Raw genomic sequence first — 27269 nt, forward strand, 5'->3', positions numbered from 1 at the left:
AGGACAAAGTAAAAAGGCAAGCTACGTACTTTCAACATACAGTGGCATGCCATGAACAGCTCCATTCTGAGAGGATGGAATAAGAGAACATTGAAGAAAGATCTGACCAGAGATCATGTGGGGAACATCACCCTGCAGTTCCATGTTCCAAGTCTGAGCACATGGTGTCAGGATACCAGCTTCCAGAGAACTCTGGCAGCCCCGTCCTATGTCCCATCCTGCTGTTTATATCTGTGTGACCTCTCTCTTAGACTAGCTCTGTTCTTCTCGCCCATGAGCTGTAACAGTCCAAGATCTCTGAAATGGCAGGCTAAACAGACTTCCTCCCTTGAAGCTATGTGAGCTATTTTGTCACCCTGCTGAGAAGCCTAACCAGAAACACTCTAATGACCTATTTACCTTTAATGACATCCTTAAAGATCTTAACTAGATGGCTTGGTGGCACATACCATGCACTTGGTAGCCTGAGGCATGAAGACTGTGAATGAGAGTCGCCAGATCTAAATAGGCAGTTCCTGGACAGCCTGGGCTGTAAGAGCCTGTCTCAGACAATAAATAAACTAACTAAAATGATCTTAATTCAATTTCAGACACGGGACTTTCTGAAGTGAGAACTTGTGTCTTTGAATTTGGGGTAACACAAATCAGCTGACTGTCTTGTAGTACTAAATATTTTTTTCCTGAATGAAATGCTGTGAATACATTTAAGAAGTTAATAAGCATGTGACACACAAATGAAACCCGGGGAGAAATCTTAGCTTGCCTGACCTTGATTTAATAAGAGACGCAATTTACCCACAGGCATTGGCCATAGACGGTTGTGGTAAATCTCTGCCTCAGGCTTGCCCATGCTCAGTCAAAGCACTAAAACCCCCACCATCTAAGAGAAATCAAGAGAAGCCTTCTGCCACTGAGCTGCTCTGGACAGGGCTTTTCCTAGTCCTTTGTTTCCTCTGATTCCGTCCTGACTCCTGATTATGCTTCACTTTCCAAATTTTGACTGAGCTACAACATAGCTTCCAGCCCCCAGTCATCTTTTCCTCTCTGCACTGAATTGGAGGCTCCTCAACTCCCCAAACCATCCACCACCCATGCAAAGCTACACTGGGTCATTTGCCAATCCAGCTGCCCCCCTCCCTTGAGGCAGGTACTTGGTAGGTAGCCCAGGCTGGCCTTAAATTCCAGATTCTTCTGCCTCAGGCACTCACTCTCCTGGTCTTATAGGCACATGCCACCATGCCCAATTCCCTATACAATTTCATCATCGATACTAGATGAGCAAAGAAGAGAGTTTTCTTGAAGCTTGATATTTGGAATTTGTGTGGGGTAGTCAGTGGTGGCACATACTTTTAATCCCAGCACTCGGGAGACAGAAACTGGCAAATCTGTGTGTTCGAGGTCAGCCTGGTTTACAGAGCGAGTTCTAGGACGACCAGGGTCTCAAAAACAAACACAAAACAAAAAATTATTTGCAATTTTCTCTTTTCATCCAGCATGGCATGGGTGATAGAGGGCACTGTAGTCCACGAGCAGGGCAGAGTTATGTGTGGATTCACCTGTAACTTCTACCTGTGTACATACACCAACACGAAGGGAATCATGGACCTCAGTGCTGGAGAATCCCCTTGCTTTTGCTGCTCTGCCTCCGCAGCAGGGCCTCCCTCCCTCCAGTAGTTCACTGTCTTCAGCAACCACTGCTTCTCAGAGAATCAGAGAGGAAGTCAGGATGCTAGGAAGGAATCTGGACTCGGCATCCTTCATGGCACATGTGGGTGTACGCTGCACTCACCACGGGGCCTGACACTGTGCAGAGGTTACAGACAGTATTCTGTGAAAAGCTGGAAGGCTCACCCCAGAAAGGAATGTTGGCAAGGGAAATTATTTACCCAGAAGTTGACATCTAGGCTGGTTGTTGGGACTTTCCACGCTATTTAAAAGAATCCTGGCATCCCAAATATGTGGCAAGAACTGACCAGGGTGAAAAAGCTGCTTCGTGTCACTGGGGTTTGGAGAAATGAAACTGGCTTTGCTTGGAAACAGCACCCAGAGGTCACTCAAGTGGGAGGGAACTGGGGAAGGTTTCTGAGGAAGGCAGGATCTAGAGCCTATGGCTCTAGAGACAGAAGACAAGGGGCCACTGTTACAACACATACTGACTGGAAACAGTGGCAGGTATTATGAATTCTTTTCTTGTTGCAAAAGTATGTAAGCTCATGGTTGAATGAATACCTGCGAACTAAAGAAAAGCCTATTTTGAGATAAACAATTGTCTGTAACCACCCACACAGAAGCCTGCTATCACTATGAGCCTCTGGTCTGCTTGTAAGGTTCCTTCTCAGTAATGTTTTCACTGTTGGATTTTGTTGGACACAGGGTCTTGCTACATAGCTTGGCTAGCCTGACACTTATTATGTAGACCAGGGGGCTTCAAACTCACAGAGATATGCCTGTCTCTGCCTCCCGAGTGCTGGGAATAAGTGCATGTGCTACCACACAAAGCCATATTTTTAAAATATGTCAACATGTCCTTTCTGTCCACTTTTGAATAGTTTGGTTAAAATCTCCCATGAAGAAAACCCTGTGAAGGGACTGGAGAGAAGGCCCAGCAGTTAAGAGGGAATATAATGCTCATATATTTAGATATACACAAATAAGAATAGTAAAAATACATGTTTGAAGCTACTATGCTTTAAAAAACTTTTAATTTTTTCTTATTTATATAAGTTTTTGCCTTCATGTGTCCACATAAATGCATTGCTTGAAGAGGGCCTACGTCCCCCAGAACTGGAATTACAGACAGTTGTGAGCCATGATGTAGGTGCTAATAACCGACCCTGGGTCCACAGCAAGAGCAGCCAGCGTTGTTAAGTACTGAGTTATTTCTCCAGTTGGAAGCCATTATCTTAAAGCCTGTAATCTCAATGCTGTGCTGGATGAGTTCAGTCTTCCTGATCCCTGGTACATGTTGGACAGTAACAGCTCCTGCCTCGTTGGTGCTGTTGAACAAGACACGTAAGACAGCCTAATTTATCATGACTAGAAACTTAGGCTGGGGAAAACACAGTCTCTGCCTCCCAGGTGTTGTTTGACCTTGATCTCTCCCAAGATAGAGGGGACGAGAAGGATGAGAAAGGACTAGAATCCTTCCATCCCAGCCTCATAAGAGCAGCTGGTCCCATGCACAATGTCGGAGCTCTGATGACTGTCCTCCCAAAGACCTCTCAGTGCACTGGGATGTTAAGTTTCAACATGAAGTTTTGCGGGAGCATCTTCATTGAGCTCCACTTCAGGCTATTCAGAGGGTAAAAAAAACTAAAATCTTTAAATCCTGCAGACTACTCCCCAATCACAGTGTTTCCTCAGGAAATGTTTCTAGATCCTTACATTTCTGGTAATTAGGAACTGTGGACAGTCTCTGTCCCAGATCTCTGGTATATTCCTGGGGACTGAGTCTTAACCTTTGCTTTATCAAGGGCCCAGGTAAGGCCCAGAGCTGGAAATGACCTCTCTCTTCTGGAGCTTTGGGAAAACAGTTTAATTCTGAAACACGAGCTTCAAACCTGTGTTCGTGGAGGTCAGGGCCACATGGTGCACCGAAGAAGGAGTAGCAGACTGTGTCAAGACCCTCCCTCACTTTCTAGTCTCTATCACTGCTCGTCTTTCAAGGACATGTGCTAGAAACAGCATAGTGCCTCAGCTTGGCCTCTTATAAGTTCATTCTGTTGCCATGGCAAATACCATTCCCCAAAGCAACTTAGGAGTGAAAGGGTTTATTTGACTTATACGTCCATGTCAAAAATCCACCATTGAGGAAAGTGAAGACAAGGACTGAAGTGGATACTTAAAGCAAAAACCATGGTGGGATGTTACCTGCTGGCTGGCTAAGAGGCTTATGTTTAGCTAGCTTTGTAGAGCCCAGAACCAAGGGCCCGGAGAATGGCACCACCCATGGTGGACTGAGCCCTCCTACATCAGCATTTAAGACTCTCCCCCAGAGACAAGCACACTGACTCATCTGACCTGGACAACCACTCAATGGAGACTCCTTTCACAGGTGATTTTAGATCATGCTAAGTTGACAGCTAAAACTAAATATTACCATCTCCAAAGCCACACGTGCAAGAACCTTTGTCAACCTCACCCCTCTCATCTTATTCCACAGCCTCTGCCTAGGTCCCTGGTCAAGTCTGGTCACCTTTTATGTGACCCAAGGAATCCATGACCTACCCCATTCCTTCCCTGAATAAGGTTAAAGAACAGAAGTCAAAGGGTCACAGTTAGCCAGGTTTGCTCCAGGTTAGGGAAGTGCTTGTCACCAGAGGGTGCCTCGGTGATGCAATTCTTCCTGGGGCTTTAACTTCACAGTGCTGGTTGGTGCTGAATCTGACACAGTGAACAAGAAATGCGAATTTGGTTAGAGGTCCCAAGAGGTTCCTCATTACTCGCTGTGCCTGAGGGGATGTCCCAGCCTTACTTTCCTTTCTATTGCTCTGATAAGATGCTTACCAAAATCAATTTGGAGGAGCCAGGCAGTGGTGGCGCACACCTTTAATCCTAGCACTTGGGTGGCAGAGGCAGGCGGATCTCTGTGAGTTTGAGACCAGCCTGGTCTAGAAGAGCTAGTTCCAGGAAAGGCTCCAAAGCTTCAGAGAAGCCCTGTCTCGAGAAAAAAAAATAGTATGTAAAAAAAAATTGGAGGATGAGGGACTTCATTTCCCTTCTCAATCTGTCACTGAGGGAAGTATGGGCAGGAACCTGGAGACAGATGCTTAAGGATAGACAGGATAGACTGAAAAGAGGAGCATGGCTTACTGACTTATGCCACCCGTGACTAACTTGGCAGGGTTGGTATTGCTCTCAGTGAACTGGGCCTTTCTACACCAATCACGAATCAAGAAAATGCCCCTCAGATTTGCCTACAGGCCATCTGATGGCCTCAACTAACATTCTCTCTTCACAGATAACTCTAGCTTGTTCCAAGTAGACCAAAACCTAACCAGCACAGTCCCCAAACATCTCTTGGTGTCAGCTACACCTTCTTTGTCTGGATTATCCAGATCTCCAAGCATGTTTTTCCAATTTTACCTCCATAAGAGTTGGCTTCTAGATCTTTTCCCAGGCAGAATCAAGTTCTTTATCTTTTTTTTCCAGCCAGTACGTCTAGGTTATAACAAAGGAGCCCCAGGGCAGTCTTTCTCTGCTGAAGGTTTCTAGGAGGGATCACTGTAGAACATTATTTAGAAGGGGACTCTGGGTTTTCATGCTGCTTATATGGGATAAATGAGACCAGGACCATCCACAGTAAATTTTTGACCCCAAGCTGGGCCTTCGGGATGAAGCCAAAAACTTGGAAACAAGGAAAGAACCTTGTGTGGTGAAGGCCTTGATTCTACCTGGAGAAAAATGTAGGAGTCAACTCTTGGAGGTCACCCGTCCTGTAACCCCGGTGTTCTCGTCTGTGGCTTACGCCTGTGGAGTCACGGAGCAGTGGTTTCCAGGCTTTTCAAATAGTGTGGAGAAAAAGGCATGGTTGAGAGACCAGAAAGGGATTGAACCTGGCCCAGACAGTGTCTGCAGATCAGAAAAGACACATTCCGTTCTGTCCCGGTACAACAGCAGAATGGTGTGGCCAGATGAAGCTACAATCCACTACGGCAGCTTCCTCCTGTCTGTGAGATGGCGGGAACTCTTTAATGCTCACACCGAATGAGGGCTCCTTAAAAACAGAGACTTTCTCATAGCCCATCACCATTTGAACTCAATAAACCTGCTTGCTTCTCTAAGGGGAAATTCTTTCACCAATCTGCCCAACCTTCACTGCTCATAGAACACCGCAGTTAGCCGAACTAATACAGGACCCTGACATTGAAAGGGCCAGCTGTCATTCCTGCCTATAAAAGTGTGTATTCGATTTGGAAGACTTCATCTGACACTAAACCATGGGGAAAGGCGCGGGTTGAAGGGGATGACTACAGACGCTAGGGAGCCAGCATTCTGGCAGCCTCCACGACTACAGCTTCCTCCCTCCATTTGGTTCTGTGAATAGGATTATGAAAGTCTTGAGGCGCAGGCAGCCTCCAGCAGATTGTGGTTTGTGGATCATTTGCCAGAGCTTGAGTTGCAGAATGAGGAGTCTCCACTTGACACAAGTCCTGAAAGCCTGCGAGGCTAGGAGGAGAGGGTTTTCTTTGAATCATCAAGGTCTTCCGGTAGCTTGAATCAAGTCACCGGGCTCGTATAAGGCCGGCGGCAGCAGGCCAACCATCCAAAGATGTGTGTGCAACACACACTGTGACCTGCTGTGTTTCGGCTCTTTTGTCTTGGTCAAGCTTGCTCTGGGAGTCAAGGGAAGAGCTACATTTAGGCTGTTGTGAAGGGAGAGGAGCATTTGGTGGGTGCCTGGTATTCTTGATTAGTTTCGGGTAGGGAGGGGAAGAGAGGGCTGGCTGGAATTTCTGCACTTTATCACGCTGGACTCTGAAAGAATTGGAAAAATGGAAGGAAAATAGTTATGGAGCTGGGTGTTTGTTTGCTTATTGTGTCATTTCTAGGAAATGAATGCTGTGTTCAAAACATAAGTAAAAAAAAAAAAGCAGCCATGCCAACAGCTGCAGCCCATCACACTCAACCTCCTAGTATATGCCAGGGAGGTGGAGCGCCTGAGCAGACAGGGCAAGTGTGTGTGTGTGTGTGTATGTGTGTGTGTGCACGCACACTTGTGTGCACGTGCGTTGAGGTCCAAGTGAGGAGTGTGTTTCAGAGTTTGTAGGTTAACAAGAAGGCTCAGTGGACTGAGGTACCTAGAGACCTGAGTTCAATCCAGAACCAGCACAAAGGTGGAAGGAGAGAGCCAAATCCACAATTTTGACCTCTGATTTCTATATACATACATACATATATGTATGTATGTATATCATTCATGCTCATGCAATAAAACAATGTTTTGTTTTTGTTTTTGTGCGACAGGGTTTCTCTGTAGCTTTGGAGCCTGTCCTGGAACTAGCTCTTGTATACCAGGTGGGCCTCGAACTCACAAAGATCCGCCCGCCTCTGCCTTCCTAGTGCTGGAATTAAAGGCACGTGCCACCGTTGCCTGGCATAAAACAATGTTTTAAGTTAGCAATGAACATATGAGAGCCCCGTGACGTGCTTTATTCCAGTGGTAAAAGTGCAATTCACACATACTCAGAGTCCGTCTTGGAGGACCTGGGGTTTCTTGGGTGTTATTTAAGAGCTCTGAGGACAACTGCTCATTCATTCTGGGATCCAGTGGAATCCAGAGGTCACTGAGGCAGAGACGAGGGAGGTGGGCACATACATGTGGTATGATAGTGATTTGTTCTGATACAAACAGTGTGGGCTGCTAATGAGAGAAAGTCTCTCCTGTGTATAGAAGGCAGGGGTGTCCCGGCATGCCTTCAAAGTCTCTGAGAGGAGCCTGGCTTGTGTTTAGTGCTTCTAGTTGCCTCTCAGATCATAGGAATCTGTTTGGCCTCCAAAACTGAGGTGTACCCTAAAGGGCCAGACTGGATCTTGGGGGATCCAAGACCTAACCTGCAGTAGATCCAGATTCTTCCCTTACAACTGCTGGAAAGATATTTAGCTAAATTCTTGCACCAGACAATGTTCAATAGCAACAGAGTCTCAGGCTAAGAAGAAATCCACAGAGATATCCAAGCCTCCTAAATACACAGATTCCTTCCTTAGATGGATATTACAAAAAAAATCCAGAGTACTTCTTTCTCAGAGTACATTCCTGGACCCAGACTGGGAGTTCAGGAGATACGGGATGGAAGTGTGAGTGTGGAGACTTTCTGTCTCTAAAGTGATGCTGATGTTCTTCGAGGTTTGGAATCCATACCTGAGGCAGAATATTGATCTGGTTTTGAAAGAAGCTGTGGAGGTCCAAAAGATTTCATAGTGCAGTGTCAATCCAATTCAGGTGGCTGGGGAGCTGGCTAAGCAGCTCTCTAGTGGAGTTAGTCCTCATGCTCATTACCTGGGCTGGGTCCTAAAGTGTGAGTGACGGGGGTGTTCAGTTGTGATGGTTGATATTTGCACAAAGTACTACACTGAGTTCTAGCTAACATTCAGCAAAGCTGGATTAAAGTTGGCTTCGCTCTTTTTTTTTTTTTTTTTTTTTTTTGGTTTTTCGAGACAGTGTTTCTCTGTGGCTTTGGAGCCCGTCCTGGAACTAGCTCTGTAGACCAGGCTGGTCTCGAACTCACAGAGATCCGCCTGCCTCTGCCTCCCGAGTGCTGGGATTAAAGGCGTGCGCCACCATCGCCCGGCTTGGCTTCGCTCTTTTCTTCATGTTGTATGGGGGAAATGAGGTGCAATGAGGCTAATTGCCTTGCCAAAGCCACAGAGCAAACAAGTGGTCACTGTAGCATCTGAAACCCAGGCGGCTTGCTTCGCCGCAGGCTATAAAACCAGAGAGCTCAGGGTAAGGTGGAGAAGACAGCTGTGAGCAGATGTGGTCCCCAGTGGCTGGATGGAAGATGCAAGTGATGCCAGTTCAGCAAGAGATGCTACAGCAAAAATAAGGTGAGGCCCATGCACCCAGACAGGAAGGCCCTTGGACCCTAGGACTCCAAACAGGTGACATCACAATGCCCAGGGTCAGGGACGGCTTCAGGTTACCCTGATTGCCTTTCCGAGTAAGCAGTGCAACTGTGTCCTGATATTGGATGCTGGCACACTATGCAAACAACGCAATGAGGTAAGGGTTATTGTGAGAATTAAAAACATACCCTAAATGTCCTCTGAGGTAGTGACTGAGTCTAAGCCAGGGCAGATGACATCACCATAAGGATCCAGGAAGCTGAGGAAGCTGTACAAGTCCTGCCTGTCCCTGGAGAGTTTTCTGGAATAAGCAGGTCCAAAGAGAGTCACAGAAAGGGGAAAAGAATGCGTGACTTCTAAAGCAGGCCACACTGCTGAGCCGGCTCTCTTCTTACATGAAGGCTAGGTCCCCCATACTCATTTAACTGCAAAGTCCATTCAAGTTCTTGGAGGGAAGCTATGAAAAGGACATAAAATAATGTCTCCTTGTCTAATTCATAACTGTTTAAAAATGAAATTAAAACCACAGAGCCCCCACCTGACCATCTGGCTGCTTGGCTGTGTGTTTCTAGATAGCGTCAAACATGGCCTGCCAAGGTTCCAGAAGCTGTGGGCCAGCCCTCGTTATCAGACTCACTGTGGATGAGTGGTAGTCTTTTCTACCTCCAGCCAGACTCCAAAGACACACAGGTGTCCTTCTACACCATTCCACAGCCTGAGCTTTCTCTGTGTTGGGGCCAGTGCTAAGGACTGCTGGGACCAAACCCATGCCCAGGCTTGAGTTTTAGCATCTTCATTTTGCAGATTAGAAAAGGCAAACTCGGGAGTGTAATGCTTGCTCTTCCTACCCAGGAAATCCAAGGCCCTGGGTTCTATCCCCAGAACCATAGGAGAAATAGAAAAATCAGAGGTGCCTGTGATATGGCTCCTGATTCTTACTCAAGTGTTTCTGGATTAATAGCAATGAGCTTAGTAATGCTGCTGCCTGGCCCTCACCTGAGTCTTTCTCTGTACTGAATCATGTAATATACAGTCCACGTTCCCAGTAGGTCCCCATGGGGGCTCACTTTTATGCTAGTTCTTTACTCCTGTTCCAAACCCTTCTGGACCCATCCTCCCTCCCTGGCACAGGCATAGTGCCCACACCATGCCTGGAGGAGGCTCTCTTCTCATGCCATATACATTCACCCTCCTCCAACCATGTTCTGTCCAAAATGTCTACCCAACACAAGCTTGCTTTTTCGCCTACTGCTTGATAGATCTTTCCCCACTATTCTTCCTTGGCTGATGCACAGCCTTGGGGAGACAGGCTGTGGCTTCCTTTCTTAGAAAGGTCTTCCCTGCAGGCCAACCCACACTCATTGAATGGGTTGGTTTTTCACAAAACTGGACAGATCCTATCACTGGAAGCTGTCAAGCCAAGGTAACACGCGTCTATCAGAAGTGTCATGGTGAAGGCTGAAGGCTCCTCCATTAGCAGGAAGAGTCTGAGATCTCAGATTCACCCAGCGTGACTCACTGTACTCCATTCAGGCTGTGTTTTCTGCCTGTGGCTATCCAATTCAGGAACAGAGGGTCTGATAGAACTGCGCCAGGGCAAGAACTCCATGAAGGTTTATCCACAAACTCACCACCACTCACCATTCACAGACAGGAACAGAGCCCAGGTCCCAGAAAAACTGAACACCCAAGCCTGCATCTGTGTCCTAGCACCCTGAGCCTACATCTGTCTCCTAGCACACCGAGCCTGCATCTGTCTCCTAGCACACCGAGCCTGCATCTGTCTCCTAGCACACCGAGCCTGCATCTGTGTCCTAGCACCCTGAGCCTACATCTGTCTCCTAGCACACCGAGCCTGCATCTGTCTCCTAGCACACCGAGCCTGCATCTGTCTCCTAACATCCCAAGGCTGCATCTGTCCCCTAGCATCCATGCTGCAGATGTTGGCCCATTCGTGCATGGTACCACATCAGCAAGGCTTTTCAGGAAATAGAACCAAAAGAATTTATCTGTAAGACAGGATTTATTATAGAGATCGGCTAGTGTTAGACTATAGAGGCCCAGAAACCCCACCATCGGCTGCCTGCAAGCTGCTGCAGAGCCAGGGAAGCTGTAGTAAAAGCCAGAAGCGATCTGCTCAAGGTCAGGACAACATGAATTCACAAGCCCAACAAGAGAGAACGTTTGCTCTTGTGTCTTTTTTTTTCCTCCTCAGCCCTCAGGGAACTGGAGGGTGCACAACAGCATCCGAGAAGGCCGTCCTTACTCACTGTGCTCATCCAGATGCCAAGATGCACTTGGGACATCTTCAAAAAGCCTTCAAATAATGTTGGTCTAGCAGTCTGTGCATCCATTGTCCTTTCCAAGTTTACACATAGCCGGGCGGTGGTGGCGCACGCCTTTAATCCCAGCACTAGGGAGGCAGAGGCAGGCGGATCTCTGTGAGTTCGAGGCCAGCCTGGTCTCCAAAGGGAGTTCCAGGACAGGCTTCAAAGCTACAGAGAAACTCTGTCTCGAAAAAACAAAACAAAACAAAAAAAACCAAAAAAACAAACAAACAAACAAAAAACAACCCAAGTTTACACATACAACTGGCCATAGGCCTGTAGAAAGTGCTAGAGATAACGTAGACAAGGGTCAGGCCAGGCTGTAGTGTTTCCCATCTGTAAAAACAACACTTGGGAGGCAGAGGCAAGAAAATTATGAATTTGAGAACAGGAAGGGCTACATAGTGAGGTCCTGTTTTTTTTTTTTTTAATTTAATCTGAATAAATAAATAAACAAAAGTGAGGTGATCCTGTTTGGGATTGGCCAGTGTGGGTGAGGAGCTGCATGTTTGGGGAGAGAGAGGAAGAAGAGAAAGGGCACAGGGTTCCGTGAAGTTCTCAGAGGATGTGACATCTGAAGGCCAAACCTTGGCACGTGTTCACACTCAAACCTGACGGCTTCACCGCACCACTGGTGATGCTGCCGCTGTGTGTATGCTTCCTCTTGCCATTCAGTAGGTCTTTGGAAGACATCCATCTTCAGTGAAAAGGGAAGCAATAAGGAAAATACACGCCATCAATCTCCAAATAAAAATCATCAGGGTTTTATCCTGGTGAGGACAATCCTTACAGCAAAGACAGAATTACTAAGAATATTCCAGACTCTGGTTGGGAAGAGTCAAGGAAGCTTCAGAGGGGCAGAGGAGGGTTGAGAAAGGAAGGAATACCACCAGGGTGGTTCCAGCCTCACCAGCCCCCTCCCCTGCTGGGGGAGCTGGCCAGGAGGGGCCATCTTGGCAGGGTTTTCTTTAGCTAAGTAGGTTTGACACTTTTGTTTTCAAATCTGAGATTTTTTTTTGGAGGGCTAAGAATGAAATAATAATAAAAACAGAAAAAACATGTTCTCTTTTTCTGATAATTGTTCATGCTTTTTTTTTCTTAAAGATTTTGGAAATTCAAAGTCATGAGATGTGAAGGGGGTTGGCTCCATGGGTGCTTAGCTCTAAATGGGCTAGAGCTCCTTTGGTCAATCTATAGACAAAATGCAGGAACCAGAGAGCTGCCAGACAGCCTGACATAGAGTACACAGGGGTACACAGTCCAGCTTTTCTTTACCGTGTATGTTTTGAGCACTAGCATTGAATGTAAGAATGAACATTACATGCACTAGTCCCCATGTCACTAGTCCAGAAACAAGGGTCTAGTTAGGATATCCACCCTCACCCCACTGGAGCTACCCCATCAGTGAGGGACAGGGACTGGGGGGCAGGGACGATTTAATCTGGGTAAGGGTAACAAAACAGGGAGATCTTAGGAAAGACTTCTGTTGGAGGGATGGAGAGCCCCAGCCTTGCCTGGAGTCTTCCTCATTCTGAGCTAGCAAGCATTATTCTTATCAAGGGTGGTCTTAACACCTTGTGGACTTAATGCAATTGGTCCTTCAGGCAACAAGGATCAAGCAAGGCAACCCAGTGACTCATAAGAGGGCCGGAGTGAGTAGACCATTGGAAAAAGCCTGAAGGAATAGCCCAGAATCTGGAATAGTTTCTGATCCCAATCTGTTGGTTTATCTTTGTCAAGTTAAGTAGAATTAGGGGGTGTTTTCTTGCCAGTTCAAAGGGCAAACAGTCCCTACTTCACCCCCATGTGTAGCAGGATGGATGTGACCACTTTCCTATCCCCTTCTAAAGCATCATTTCCCAGCTTTCTGTGTCTCCCTCATGACCTCTTGGACACCTAGAGGCAGGGGGAAGAGTTGCTTCATTCCGCAGGGCCTGTGGCTCCTGCCGGGAATCCTTTGCCTCGGGGAACTAATGACCAGATTCTTCTCCTGAAGACATGGCTATTTCCCAGAGCTTTCTCAAACCATGAAGGTCTCACACCTGTTTGCCTGGTGGAGGGGAAACAGAGTGTGGCCCAGGCTCCACGTTCTCACTGATGAAATGGGTTTCAGCAGGTTACCTTTGGATCCAGGGTTTCAGATGAAGGCTGCTCTGAAAACAGAGTTCTGCTTTCCCATTATTCTTGACGAGCCCAGTTTTCCTTGAAGGCACAGTAGGGCAAGAAGGACAGTTCTTGGTACCTTGGTACCAGGCAGTGTCCTTACCTGACTCCAGGTAGAACCCTCAGAGTTGTTGTGCCCCGCAGATGCAACGTTTGCCTTCTTTTGCAAGATGTAAGGCTACTACCCTGAGTGTGTTCTTGGAACAGTATCAGAGATATCAAGAGCTGCTGGTATCCACTTGAAACTGATGGAAACTCCTTTGTGATCTCTAGGGAGGTACAGTACATCTCATTTCTGCACAAGTGTTAGAAAGACTATAAAGTAGCATGCTGTCCCTTCCTTATAGTTCACAATGAGAAATCTGGGACAGAGGCCCAGCTACTTGAATCTTAGGGATGGACAGTCTATTGGTATGCCTTCAATAGAGAAAGGCTATTCAGGGAGTCTTCTGGGTTTCTGGCTTGCTTCAAGCTTGCCTTCTCCTGCTAGGTTCATTTTAAGAAATCAAGGGACTTCTAGCCAGCTCCCACCCCTGTGTGAATTTGGGACCCTGCAGGGGCTGTTGAAGTATCCTGAGCTGTCCTGTAAAGACTGCTGTTTTATATGTGTGTGGCCCCCACTAGATATAAGTCACCGGAAGGTACTGTAGGTCCCGGCAGGCACAACACACTGAACATTGAATGAAAGAATAAACTGGTTTTGCAGGAATGGGACTCGAACCTCCCTCTCCAGGTGCACTTGGAACTGATGAGTCTCTAAAGTACTGGGGCCCCGAGGTGCTTAGGGAGGCCAGCCAGGTGGGAGGGTGTTTTAAGAGCTCATCCTTCTGGTCTGGAACCCTGGGGGGCGGGGAAGGGGTCCAGCCCCTGGAAGCGCAGGACATTGTTAGGGTGATGAGACCAGGTGACCGGCAGGGCCCCGGTGCGCGGGCCGTCCGTGGCGATTGCCCGAGCCGCCTCGAGGGGGCCCTGCGGCGGGCTCGGGCGGCCAGCCAGGAGGACGGGCCCGCCCGCGAGCAGCTCGGAGCCCAGCCTCGCTTCGGCCATCGCCCCGCCGGATCGCGCTGCGGGTTCGCCCAGGTACCCGGGCCGGGAGCAGGGCAGGGGCGGCCACGCGCCGCCACATTCTTTGTTTGGAGTCCCGGTTGGGTTCCAGAGCCTGGGAGTGCGGGGTCTTGCAGCTGGGACGCAGACGAGCAGGCACAAGATCTGGGCACGGAGACAGTTGAGGGTGCGGAGACAGGGCGCGGAGAGCACCCGGGAAAGGCATTCGAGATCCAGAACTGGGCATGGCCACGGGGTCTACGGCGATCCGGGGACTGGGGCTCAGCCAAGTCCCCGGGGAAAGGACGTGGCGCGGGCCGGCTTGCCAGAGCTGAGCAGGGCTGGGGACGCGGCTGGGGCGCGGGCCGGCAGGGTCCGGGCCGCTGGCGCCTTACTAGGCGGTCAGGGGCGGAGCAGCTCTATCGTCGCCTCGGCCCAGCGGACTTTGCTCCCTGAGACTGTTAGGGACGGGGCGACGGAGAGCCGATTGGGGCTGCAATGGGATATCTCAGAACTTTACTCCCGCCTTTTCCAGGCAAGTGCCCTGCGCGTCTCTTTCCCTTTCCTTTCGGTTGCTGGGGAGGCAGGGGTCCCACCGCGCCTTTTCCCATCAGTCGGAGTTCCCATCAGTCGAAGTACGGGTGCAGGCGCAGCCCTGGGGGCCACCTGTGACATGTGCCTCCTGGCACGCGGGCGTTGTAGCTGACAAGTAAAAGGGAGGGTCCTGGGCCCCTGGGTCGCTTTGCTGCGGTGTTGTGTTCTGCCCCAGAAGACATTCATTTGAACTGATCTGAGACTCCACGCTGCGGGAAGAGACCTTGAACGCCGCCGTCCTTCCCCCACTGGCATTCTGGCTGCTGCCAGCAGGTGATCCGGACTCCCTAGCGTGACTGAACACAAAAAGTTCCATCTAGGGCGTGGGGCCAGCCGACCGCACCGTCGAGGGTGATCACAACTGATTGGGATGCCCCAGGCACTGTCTAAGCCCACTCCAACTTTTGTTTTCTGAGGTGTGCCTCCTGCCCAGAATAGAGCTTTAAAAACACACCCCAAGCTGGGAATACAGAAGTGACTCTATTAATATTATATAGCTGGCCCATCAGAACTAACTCTTGACATTTGGTACATTTCCTTGAGGCTTTGCTCTGTTCACATTCATTCTTTTTAAAAGTGCTTTTAGTTCTTTGCCTTTTAAATGAGTTTTGAGTGTCCTTGTGATTTCGGAGCCTCCCTCGTTGAGGCCTATGAGGTTATATTTGCAAATCAATCAACAAGTATTAAGAAAGGTTTTTCTGTGTGAGACCTTGAGGCTCAGGAAGGGGGTGGGGTTGACTGCAGCTGGAAGATGGAGGAGGTCAGAACTCCGAGTGTGTATTAGAGAATGTCTATATGTGTGTGCCGGTGAGGTGGGGGGAAATGCAGGGAGGTGCATTTACCGGATACCAGGAAGCTAACTGGGGCAACTGGCAAGAAACCAGACCCCAGAGAGAGTCATGGTGACCCCCCAGAGTGATAGAAGGGCAATAAAGACTGATGGCCGAGTGTCCTAAACTCTGCGTGTTTTCATCGTATTTCACCCGTAAGACCCTTGGAAGGAAGACGGAAGTGGGATTATCACTCCATTTCTCAGATGGGCAAAGAAATGCCAAGTGTCCCGTTCATGATGTTGAAGTGTGGCGGGGTAGCTGGGAGAGAATATCTGGGTTCTCTGGTGCCCTGCTCCTGCAGGTGGGCTGCCGCTGCTGCTCCGTCAATTGGATTTGAACGCTTGTTCAGGCAACGCCTCCTCCACTGAGGCTAGCTCCTCTGCTGAGGCTGCTAACGCTTTCGATGGCAGCAGCTGAGTTATTTCTTTTCTTTCTTTCTTTTTTTATTTTGGTTTTTCGAGACAGGGTTTCTCTGTGGTTTTGGAGCCTGTCCTGGAACTAGCTCTTGTAGACCAGGCTGGTCTCGAACTCACAGAGATCCGCCTGCCTCTGCCTCCCAAGTGCTGGGATTAAAGGCGTGTGCCACCACCGCCCGGCCCCAGCTGAGTTATTTCTATACAAATCATAGCCACTAAGAAGATAGAAAAGTAGTTGCTTCGGGGAACACCACGCTCTGAATGCAAATTGATTAGCTTTCCCAAAGTGTCTCTCTGGCCTGCTGTGCTTTGAAATTGAGTTACTTGCAGATGTTGACTCCATAGCTAAAGTTCACAAGGTCAGAATATGTTACTGTGCTGCAGGAGGCTGCGGGAGGCGCTATGGGAGTGGTTGCCTGTGGCAGAGCCGTAACCTGGGAAGGGGGCCATAATACAAGAAGGTGACTTGAAAGACACCTACCTATTGGGGGAGAAGACATCTGAGCCTCCGTCTGGCAGTCTCAGCGTCTATCTGCCCAGGGCACAAGGATCCATTTTACAGATGAGGAAAATTGCAAGCAAATTTCCAAAGCCCTGGAGCTACTCGTGGTCTGTCTGCTTGTGACTTGTCCCTGGTGCTTGTGACCTGCCCCTGGCTCTTTGTTTTGTTGCTTAGGATCAACCTGTTGTAAGGGCACTTTCAAGGGAAGCCTGTTTTGACCTTGTGTTTGAACTTGGACGTGGGGAGGGCTGGGTGCTACTAGCAAAAGCTCTTGGCATTTCTTTTTGCAAACAGAATGTTCTTTATAGGACAGTGCCCCCTGCCAGGTGGTCAGGGGCGTTGCCCACTGAGTGCCTCAGTGGCACCCTTGCCAACGACTGAGTACCTCAGTGGCACTCTTGCCAACAACTCCCTATACTGCTTAGCGTGTGTATGTTCTCTCGTTTTTTTTTTTTTTTTTTTTTTTGCGACTGGATGGAGTCTGGTGGGTCTAAATGGACATGTTAGGTCTAGGCAACAGTTCTTTAAAATGTGCACTCACCCCTGGCCCTGGCCCTGGCCCTCCTTCTTGTAGGACCGTGAAAAGCAGTGGGGGAACAGGTGGATCTTCGGCTCACCTGGAAAGAAACCTGCCATCAGTGACCTAATGCCATAGTGAACCTCATTTATTCAGAGTCCTTTGCTGCCGTTTCTGCTTGTCTAGAATAAGGGGATTAGGTTCGCTGCCTAAGTAGGCGTTTGGTTAACTGATAGCCACCGTTTGCTTCTCTCAGAGTAGAGAGCGTTATCTGTCAGAGCACAGTTAACGTCTAAGGTACATAGTGAAGCAGATGTGTACTCACTGGGTTCTCCTCCACGTGGAACCGCTGTCAAAATTCCTTATGGTGAGCGAGAGGAAGTGCGGACTTCATTTCACCCCTCCCCCCCCAAGGATGGAGTGTATCTTTAGATGGAGTATTTCTGTAGCCTGTGAGAGCTTGGGTTCGATCATCAGGACTACAGAAGAAATTAAACAAAGTAAACCCCAAGACAAGGTGCATGCATCCATTCTCTTACTGAGCTCAAGCGTGGGATCCTATTTTGTCATGTCCGCCCCTATGTTCCGAGCATGTCTAGTTTGCTGAGCGTGCCGCTTGGGAGCAGGGACATTGACTTTTTTGATGCCTGTTTCTTGTAAAAGTAGCAGATGCACATTTCCAAGTTTCTTGGGACTTTCTTTTGAAGTCTTTGGGCGTGTCTGCTGTTGCGACGGACACAGTGCTGAGCTCAGAGTCCCTAGGGTGGCCCTCAGTGTCTGTGTCAGCTCTTCCTGTGGCACAAACTTTTGTATGGCTCACTGCTTTCTCAGAGCATCATTTGGCCTCTATCTATTTTGTTTATATTTGTTTTTTGAGATGGGGTCTTACTACATGGTTCAAATGGCCTCAGACTCTAGGTGATCCTGCTACCTCAGCCTCCCAAAGAGCTGGAATTACAGACATGACCCTCCATGCCTGGTTCTGGTTCCTATTTTGAACCTGTCCTCAGCGCAACCATGTTTAAGGTTTAAGGTGCCCAGTGGGGACTGCTTTTACCACATGGGAAGGCAGTGAAGAAAGGGCAATCAATGATTGGGGCCATCTTGCTTAGGAGATGAAAGACAGCACAGGTTAGGAGCCCCTGGAATGCTCCAGTGTGTCATGAAGGGGGACATTTTTCTTTTTTAACTGTTTAATTTATTTACTTACTTACTTATTCTGTATGAGGTGTATGTACATTCCCGTGTGTTTCGTGGCCTGTGTGTGAAGGCGAGAGGACACCTTGCTGAATGAAGTCAGTTCTCGCCTTCCATCACATAGATCCCAGGGATTGATCTCAGCTCAACAGGCAGACATTCTCACCTGCTGAGCCATCTTGCTGACCCACAGGGTCATCATAATGATCTGTAGGTTCCTTTTAAAAAGAGAGCAATAAGGTTGGCTTTAATGTCTCAAGTGGGTAACCGTAATGAAAGATATGCTGAAAGATCTGGGAAAGTTTCCCCTGTGGAGCACCTGGAGGAGACAGTCCAGGCACTCCTTGCAGGCATCAACCAACGGGTTTAAACCATATCTCTGTGTCTACCCCAAGCTGGGGAGCGTGGGAGCGTCTCATTCCCCCGTGCTTGTGGCTTGTGCTCGCTTCTCCCTCTCCTGTAGGCTGATTTTTCTCCATTTTCTGGAAGAGACAGCAAGTGTCAGCAATCTGCCCACACCAGGGATGGCAGTTTCTCCATGAGTCCAGTGTCTGCAGTTCTTGGTGTGCTTGCTCTGAGGAGGGGCTTCCTCAGCCCCTGGGAAGGCTGCCTCACCCGCCTTGAATGGACCAGCTTGGCTCAGCTGCTGCTGCCAGAACTCTGGTCCCAGCTGCTTCCTCGGCCACCGAGGCCAGCTTTTCTTCACATCTCTCTTCCTTCCTTTCAGCTCTAATTATGGCATGTTAAGTTACTGGGTCTTCCTCTTCCTTTTCTCTTTGGAGAGAGATAATCATAATCACACACCCTTACAGCCTGGCCTTGTTTCTGTTTCAAAGATATTAGAAGATATCTTTGGCAATTCAGATTGCCAGCTTCCCAAGGAGGGCCCAGCAAGTTTTAATCTAGGTGCCTGCTGATGACTGAGAGGCAAGCCATGCTCCATAGACCAGGGGATACTTCCAAGTAGATGAAATTATTGCCTCTTTAGCAGACAGTTGATAGAACATCTCATGCAGGTTGTATTTATTTACTTATTTAAAACACCTATTTTCGTTGTCTATGTATAAGTGTTTGCCAACATGAATTTATGTGCACCATGTGCATGCACAACCGTGCGGTTGTGAGCCACACAGTGTGGGACTGGACCAGAACTCAGGTCCCTTGCAAAAGTGAGTGCTTCAGCCTCTGAGCCATCTCTCCAGCCCTTGTGTGGAGTTTTTATTTTATTTTTATTCTTATTTTTTATTGGAACTGTTAGGAGAAATAGGGACCAAGTCCTGATGCTTTTAATGTACCAGAAACCAGTAGTTGGGAGATGAAAAGAAATCACTCTGGAATTGTGGGCAGGGCCTTGTAGGTTGCTTCTCTTTTTACAGGAGACCCAGGCCTCCCCCAGGCTCACAGGGGCCTGTTATTTCCCGCCGGAGGGTTCAGGAATCCCGGCTCTCCTCATTATTTTGGAGCACAGCTGCAGCTTGCTGCCTCACTGCGGGCCCACAATAAACTGTGCAGGCCCACATCTGGCCTGCCGGCGGGCGGGCAGGCAGCCCTGGGGCCACACTGGGCCATTAGCCAGGGTGTCTGAGCCTGTGCACATTCCTTCCAGAACAAAGGCCTCCCTCGGCCTGGTTCTGGCGTTCCTCTCTACTTTAGTAATCCATCACCTTTCTTAGCTGCGTCTTTACTCACCCACACTGCACTGGCCATTTTGAAAGTAGATCAGAAATGTGCACAGGGAGCTAAACAGATCAGTCTCTGGCATCTCACAGACCTGAAGCAAAATGCCAGACCTCAGCAGTTCTCTTCTGAAGTCCAGGCACTCTGAGAGGGCAAGGTGCTGGGTGACCGTGACTCTTGCTGCTTGCTGGCTTCAGGTCCAATCCTCTTTGGGTCCTGCTAAATTCCCTGTGCCAAATGGGTCCGAAAAGCGGCCTGCCTGCTCCTGAATGGGGTGTGTTACCAGATCCCTGTCTAGAAGAGGAGATGGGTTTACACACGGAGGTCAGAGTGACAGAGGATGGGGACAGGAGTGTCCAGTTTGACTCTCCTGGAAACACCTGTAGAGTCAGGTGCTGGGGGTGGAGGAAAGGCCGGCTTTGTGTGTGCGTGGGGGATGGGCCGTCACTCGGGCTGGTTGGGAATGTGATGTAATGGATCTTGAGGTAATGGATGTGTTTTTGTTCTCTTGCTGCTTTTTGACTAAGTTTTTATAGGACCTGCCCTCATTGTCGACTTTGGTAGGTTAGAAGAATGTTAAGGAAGCTGGGCCAATGTCTTCTGTCAGTCAGCTTTCTGTCATTGGGACAACACACCCAGGAAGATCTGTGCTAGGGAGAACTTAAATGTTGACTTCTGCTGTCGGAGCGTTTGGCCCATGGTCAGTTTGGCTTCTTTGCTGTTAGTCCCGTGGCAAGGGAGAAGCATCATGGTAGGACGTTCAGGTCCGGCAACCTAAAAAACAGGCAAAGAGAAAGGGTCCCAATATCCCCTTTGAGAACACACCCCTCTTGACCTAATGTCCTTACCTCAGTCTCCTGAAGGTTCTACCAGCTCCTGACAGAGGTATCCACTGCAATCTGGAGACCAATCCTTTAACGCCCTGGGCCCTTTTGGGGATGTTTAAGATGCAAGTCACAGCAATTCTGGAGTCTGTTTGTGGGAGCTTTGAGTTTCCTGAGCTTTTTGAATTGACCAAGCTCAGCTCCTTCTATTTGCTTTATTTTATAGCCTGCATTTAAAAACACGGTGGCAGCTCACACATTTTCCCCTCTGAAGATAACTGCCCCAACAGGACTTCTGTTGACAGTCTACGTGCACCGTGGTTAGTGGGGCTTACCTATTTGTCTGTTGGTCATGACTGGTGTCTATCTTTGCACGTAGAATTTTTTTTTTTTTTGGACAGATTTAGCTAGTCATGTTCCTGGGAAGCTTTACTGGTGAGTTGAGATAAGAGAACTGAAACTTTCTTTTTCACCGTGAGAAAAATCCATGTTAGCATTTTAACCATTCAAATATAGCTCATTGCTTCTCGGTGCCTTCCCATTGCTGTGCAGCCATCTGCACCCGGGGTCTCCAGAACTCTGTATCCTGCAAACCTACATTCACCCCCTGTTTCTCTCCCCCAGTTCCTGGCAACTGCCATTATTCTTTCTATCCCCATGAGTTGGGCTGTCCTGTGATCCTCCTGGAAGCACAAGCACCTAGCATTTCTCCTATGTCTGCCTTATTTCATGTAGCACAATGTCCGGAATGGTCATCTGTGTCATACTGCATGCCAACTTTTCTTCCTCCTCTCCCCCCCCACCCCCTCGCTTCTTCCTTCTTCAAGCTTCCTAGCACTCCACTGTGAATCCAGCATGGCTTACTGGTCCAGTTGTCAGCTAGTGGTACTAAAAGTGCTTCCCTCTTTGGGTGGTGATAGATAATGCTACTGTGGACGTGACCGCATTGTCCCTGCTTTCTGGTCTTCTGTTAGACACCCAGAAGCAGCCGACCACAGCTCTCTGGAGTTCCTTGACCTGGTCGAACTGCAGCTAAAACACTGTGTGATCACCGACTTATCACTGTCCACCCGCTGTTTTCAGGTCGGCATCCACTGGGTAAAGCCCAGGCCTGCAGGAAAAGGATGAAGGAGTCCTCTCACCAAGCTGTTTTGACAGACGGCATAAACTTGGTGATTAATAGAATGGGAAAGAGGGAAGAATGGAGAGAGAGAGAGAGAGAGAGAGAGAGAGAGAGAGAGAGAGAGAGAGAGAGAGAGAGAACACCAGCCTAAGCAAGCACCTTTAGGGCTGCTCGGTTTTATTTTCAATTAGAAGGGTCTAACTTTGTTTCAGGAGAATTGTTTTAATTTGGATAAATGGTTCAGTCTGGGAACCACATGCCAGCACTTATGATCTATGAGTGCAATTACACAGGGTTACCTCAGCCGGGATTTGGAAGGAGTAATGCAGAGCCTCGCTTGCTCGGGTCTGGCTTTCTTGAATGGCACTGGAGGCCTGAGTCGCTGGGAGGAGGCAACTTTTCTCATCAGTATGAGGAGCTCGCTGGGACCAGCCACAAGAGCACCACCACAACACTCTTATGGCTGGTGCTGGTTAATTTTTACCCTCTAAGAATGCATTCACAATCCTAAGTCAGGAGTGTCAATAAATGGACTCCCGTGCCCCTTGGAACACGCTGCACCAGAATTGCAGGCACCTTTCCCAGCACGAGCATTTGCACAATTGGTCAGGGTTTGGAAGGAGGAGGGACATGCGTTCTCACGTTCACCCAGATTCTTCTAGGATCCCGGGGCAGGTGGGAATATGGGCCCTAGGGAGAGAGGGAGAGAACTGATCTACGTGGGTGGTCAGCTCTGGCTTCTCTCCAAGGAGGTGTTGAAGGACATGGGGCCACATGGGTGCAGGGACAGTGACGATGAAGCTGCCAGGGGCAACCATGGAGGAGCAGCCAATGGAAACTGCAGAAGGCCAAGGAGAATGGGGAGACTCAGGATGAGGATTCCACTCACTAACTCAGGGAATGAGGTTGCATAGGGCAGCTCCGCACACTGTTTGCCTGCAAATCTGCACCAGTGCGTGGTGATCTCGGGAGAGGGGCGACTTTAGAGAAGGTGGTCATGGGGGGTCTCAAGTGTAGCAGGTGGAGATCTGAGAGTGCAGACTGCAGATGTCATCTTTTTGGCTATGGAAAGCCTGGTTCCCATCATGGTACCACGGTAAAGAAAGCAGAAGGGATAGCTGGGGCGTTGGAGGGGTGGCAGGCAGGGCAGGGTGGACTCTGGCATTTAGGTCCTGACCCCTTTCCTAAGGAAGGACAGGCAGGTGGGTGTGTCATTAAACTAAAAGTTACTGTAATGAAACACCGGAGGCAGGTTGGCTTTGAAAAATACGGTTTTGGAGAGTACGTGTCCAGTAGTCCTTAGACTCTGGTGAGGGTCTAATAGAGGGTGTTAGCACAGGGATGGGAACACATCTGGGAGGAGGTTCACATCTTGAAACAGGAAGCTAGACTGTGATTCAGAGCTATTGTCCGATAGCACAGGATCCCAAGAGACCTACCTTAAAGTTTCCATGGTGGTGTCCCCAGTGGCCTAGGCACCTTCCACCCTGCCACTGAGCACGACTCTAACAACTTAGAATACACAGACAGCTTATAATATGCCACCTTCTGCCAGGCTCTTTCTCTTACGGGTGCATCCTATCTCTAAGTACCTCCACACAGAGAATCAAGGTCCTAGCATGTGATCCTTTTGGGGGACACACCAAACTGTACCCAGACTATAGTGGGCCTTGTCCCTGTGAGTCTGCTGTGTACCCCTGCGCTGTAGGGCATACTTTCATTTCTCCAAAGCACCCTGGATGTTCCTTAGACCCTTTTCATTCTCCTCTAGCAAAAGTGGTATTTTAACCAGCTCATAACAATTATGAAATTGAGCTGCTGAGTACCCGGCAACACGGGAGTTATTTGTCTCATTCTTTGAACTCCCCCCCCCCACCGCCCTATTTTAGTAGGAATAATCTAAAAATATGGGTCATCAGCACACAATGCTCTTTCAAGGCAATTTCTAAGAGATGATAAAATTAACAGAATGATAGAGAGAACATAACTCTCCTCCTATACTAACCCTCTCACACCATGGCACGTCATCGCTGTCCTGTCTAGCCTCTTTCAGAGGCTCTGTGTTAGAAGCACGGTGTATGCACTGTCCTCACGCTGATGGGTTTCCCAAAGCTGCCTCCCCATCATAAGGTGCCCCATGCTCCCCCCTCACTCACTCTTTATGTGAGTGGCTGAAATGGCTTCACACAGTGCTCAAGGTGATGACCAAGCCTGGACCCTTCACTTCAAAGCTGATTTGTAAGTGATTCTTGTCAATGCTTCTTGCCGGAAACCTGAAATCCTCTTCGGCTACCGCTGGAGGGATACTAGGTGCCCTCTGATTTTGCACATAGCCTGAGCAAAGTCTGTGACGTTTACCCCGTGCCTTGTGGTCTTTTCTCCGGGTTCTGCACTCCGTCCCGGCCCGAGCACAGACTAGTGTAGTTGTCCTGGCTTCTTGGGCTTCCTGGGTGACTCGCAGTGCTCTGATGGAGCTGGACATACACTGGAGTTTGCTGAGTTTGGTCCTGTGCGTATTTGTGACTGGAGTTGCTGGTAGCTGGTAGATGTCCAGCTGGGGCCTCCAAATTCAGCCGCGAGCCCACTGCCAGCCCAGCCCAGCTCTAGCAGACTGGGCTTCAGTTCTCCCTGCCAGGATGAGCTGGGAGGGTAAGTGAGCTGAGGTGACAGAGACTTTTGGCTGACTGTGATTTCTATTGTCCTGTGTGCCTTTAGCCTTTGGAATTACTGTCTGTCCTTCTGTTGTTTCCGCCACGTTCTGCCTGTCGTCAGGCCCACGTGCCCTGGGAACGTCAGTTCTCTGGTTCCCGTGGTGCCAGATGGTTTTGTGCAAATAAGAGCAGCACCTCAGCCTTGAGCTGCTGGGGACAAACTGGCCCCGCCTATTTGTTCTGGGGATGGGGGGTGAGACGGAGCAGGAGAGACTGTGCAGGAACAAGGTGGCTCACACGCTTGCCTCTGCCCTGGGCTGCCAGGTGGTTCTTGGGACTGACGACCTTGCTGAATGGGTAGGGGTTGTCTGACTGTGCACCCGAGGGCCTTCCTAAGTAGAAGCTAAGGACACACCTGTGGCTTTTCATTCCTCTGATGTGATTTCCTTTGGGGGAGAGCACTGGGTCCAAAGAGGCCTTTTATAAGAAGGCTAGTGCCCTCACGTCCACCCCTGCCCCCTGACTGGTCAGGCCGGGCTGACTGCAAGGCCTTTTCCCTTCTGGGATGGTCTAGCAGGCGTGCTGGCTGTCAGAAGTCTGAATGCTTATGTCTTACCACGGAAGTAGCCGTGCCCCTCCTTCTAATACACCCTGAGAAGTGGGTGGTGACGTGTTTGATCTCTCACTCATCACTGACATTTGAACTCCAAGGACAAGAACCAAGGCCGTGGGCTCTTTTTTTCCAACGCGATAAGAGTTTTGGAAGGAGTTAAGATAGCTTCGCGTCCTTGGGCCAGGCACTTATTACCTGACTCAGGGGCTTTGTTTGACTCTTGTCTGGTGCCCACATGCTTGGCATGAGTGTGTGTGGGATGCTGGTGGTTCTGTGCCCAGCCGGGAACGTTCTAGCTTATCTTCGCGAGAAGGGACAGGGTGGGGGCGGGGGCGAGCCCAAACTTGCACATTTTCCCAGGGTTTCATTAATGTTTCCAGGGTCGTGATTTCTCTGCTGGAGTTTTGCCTTGCAATATGTATCTTTAACATTCAAAAGGGTAATTTGTACTTTATTGAGATTTGGGGAATCTAGCCTGGCATGACTTTCTTGGAAATAAGCCACGTGCCCAGTTACCGTCTTAGTGAAAGTTGATGGCGAATGCCTGCGAGGAATGCCTGTCAGGCCCCCTGCTGTGAACTGCACGGATAAAACCAGTGTTTAGCTAGGCTGGAAGCACAGGAGGACGGTTCTTTCTGGGTAGTGTGTGGGGAGACGGCAGTCTCCCTGAGATGCAGACGGTAAAATGGCAAGAACTGCTCCCTTAGTCTTCATCTCAGAATGAGTTCCAGTCGTAATACAGACCCACCAGTAAATGTATAATCTCTTGTTTAACAGTTAAGTAAAGGCTCTGTTCTCCAAAGATGCCAGGTATCCAGTCAAGTCAGCTTGTGAAGCCGGCCGGCTGGGGTCTCCCCACACACTTATTCGGGCTCTGTTGAGGCTACCCCAATTGTGTTCCTGGATCCTGCATTCAGGACCACACATACTGTGGAGTTTTGCAGAGGTGTTTTTATGAAGGTACTGGTTTCTGGAAGTGGACCAGCTAGCCTGGGTGAGGTGACAGCAGGTGGCCCCATCCACATTGTGGCTTCCCTTTACCCCCTGTGGTGGGAGATAGCACCTGCCAGTCCTTCCCCCTAGTCGCTTGATCCAGTTGACCTTTCTCAGAGGTTACAACCTCCTCAGGATCACTGAGCCAATCAGCTGGGTGAGGCCTTGACCCTGGGAGAAGCACTTGGCTGCTGTGTTGTCACGTGGTAAGAGCTCCCAGCTTCAGCCTGGGTTTCCATCACGCACAGTTCTGTGGAGAGTTGTGTGAGAAACCATGGATCAGGGGCAGCCGGACCACTAAAATTGGTGGGGGTGAATGACAGGCCTGTACCTTGGGGTGGAGGCAGCATCAAACATTATTGAGAGGTCATGAGCCTTAAAATTAATTTGTTTCCTTCTTTGTTCTTCAATGTGCTTGTGCCCCAGACACCTTGAACCCTCCCGAACCAGAAGTCCATAGCTGGCCACTGCTCCGGAGTCACATAGCTGCCCATGCTTGAACAGAGCCAGCAGGGACTGCCAGATGCTGCCTTTCCCAGATCTAGGCCTCCATGGCTGTGTTGCGTTCTCCTGAAATCCTTTGCTTCCTGGCTGTGGTTTACAGGGTCAGGGCCTTGTTTCTTCTGGGGCTGATGCCTGCTGCTGAATCACCCACTGCCTGGATGCCTTCTCTCGCAAGGGGGCCAGAGGCTTAGGATTTTTGATAACCAGCCTCTCCCTGGGTTACTTTAGTGACCCACCAAATTCTCAAAGGCTAAGCCAGGGCAGCAAGTAGGAGGCTGCTAAGGATGCTCCAGGGACAGGCTTTGCTGAGGTTCCACTTGCTGTGGCTATTAACATCAGCGAAGATTCTCACAAGGAGGCTTGGAGGCTGCAGAGTCACCCACCTGGATGTTCCTCAACAGGGCAGCATGGCCCTAAGTTTTGCCAGTAGTGCCTCCTGCCCCTGCTCCTATTTTCTGTGGCCCCACTGCTGCTAAAAGACTTCATGTGACAATAATCAGGATCTCTGCCTGGTTTCATGATTCCCTTGTTTGTCCTTGGGACCAGAAGCTGATGTGGGGCTTAGGACAGATGATGGTAGGAATGATCATTCTACTGCCCTGTCTCCTATCGGCTCTGTCTCAGATCTTTGTCTTCAGCGAGTGGTGTGGCACTTGGACCACGGGACCAAGTCAGTGCAGAATTGACCAACAGTGCAGAGTTGACCTGGTCACCCGTCTTTCTGGA

The 27269-nt window shown here is 49.3% G+C and overlaps 1 protein-coding gene across 1 annotated transcript in view; it reads left to right on the top strand.

Annotated features, from left to right (window-relative positions):
- Positions 1–14081: 14081 nt before the first annotated feature.
- The window catches only part of Tns3 (tensin 3), a 233147-nt gene continuing 219959 nt past the window's right edge, over positions 14082–27269 (top strand). The window contains exon 1 of the mRNA XM_057771347.1: positions 14082–14135. The gene's annotated coding sequence lies outside the window, so the exon portion shown is untranslated. The remainder of the gene's footprint in view (positions 14136–27269) is intronic.

This window comes from Chionomys nivalis, chromosome 6, assembly GCF_950005125.1.
Source record: "Chionomys nivalis chromosome 6, mChiNiv1.1, whole genome shotgun sequence".
Classification (NCBI taxonomy): Eukaryota; Metazoa; Chordata; class Mammalia; order Rodentia; family Cricetidae; genus Chionomys; species Chionomys nivalis.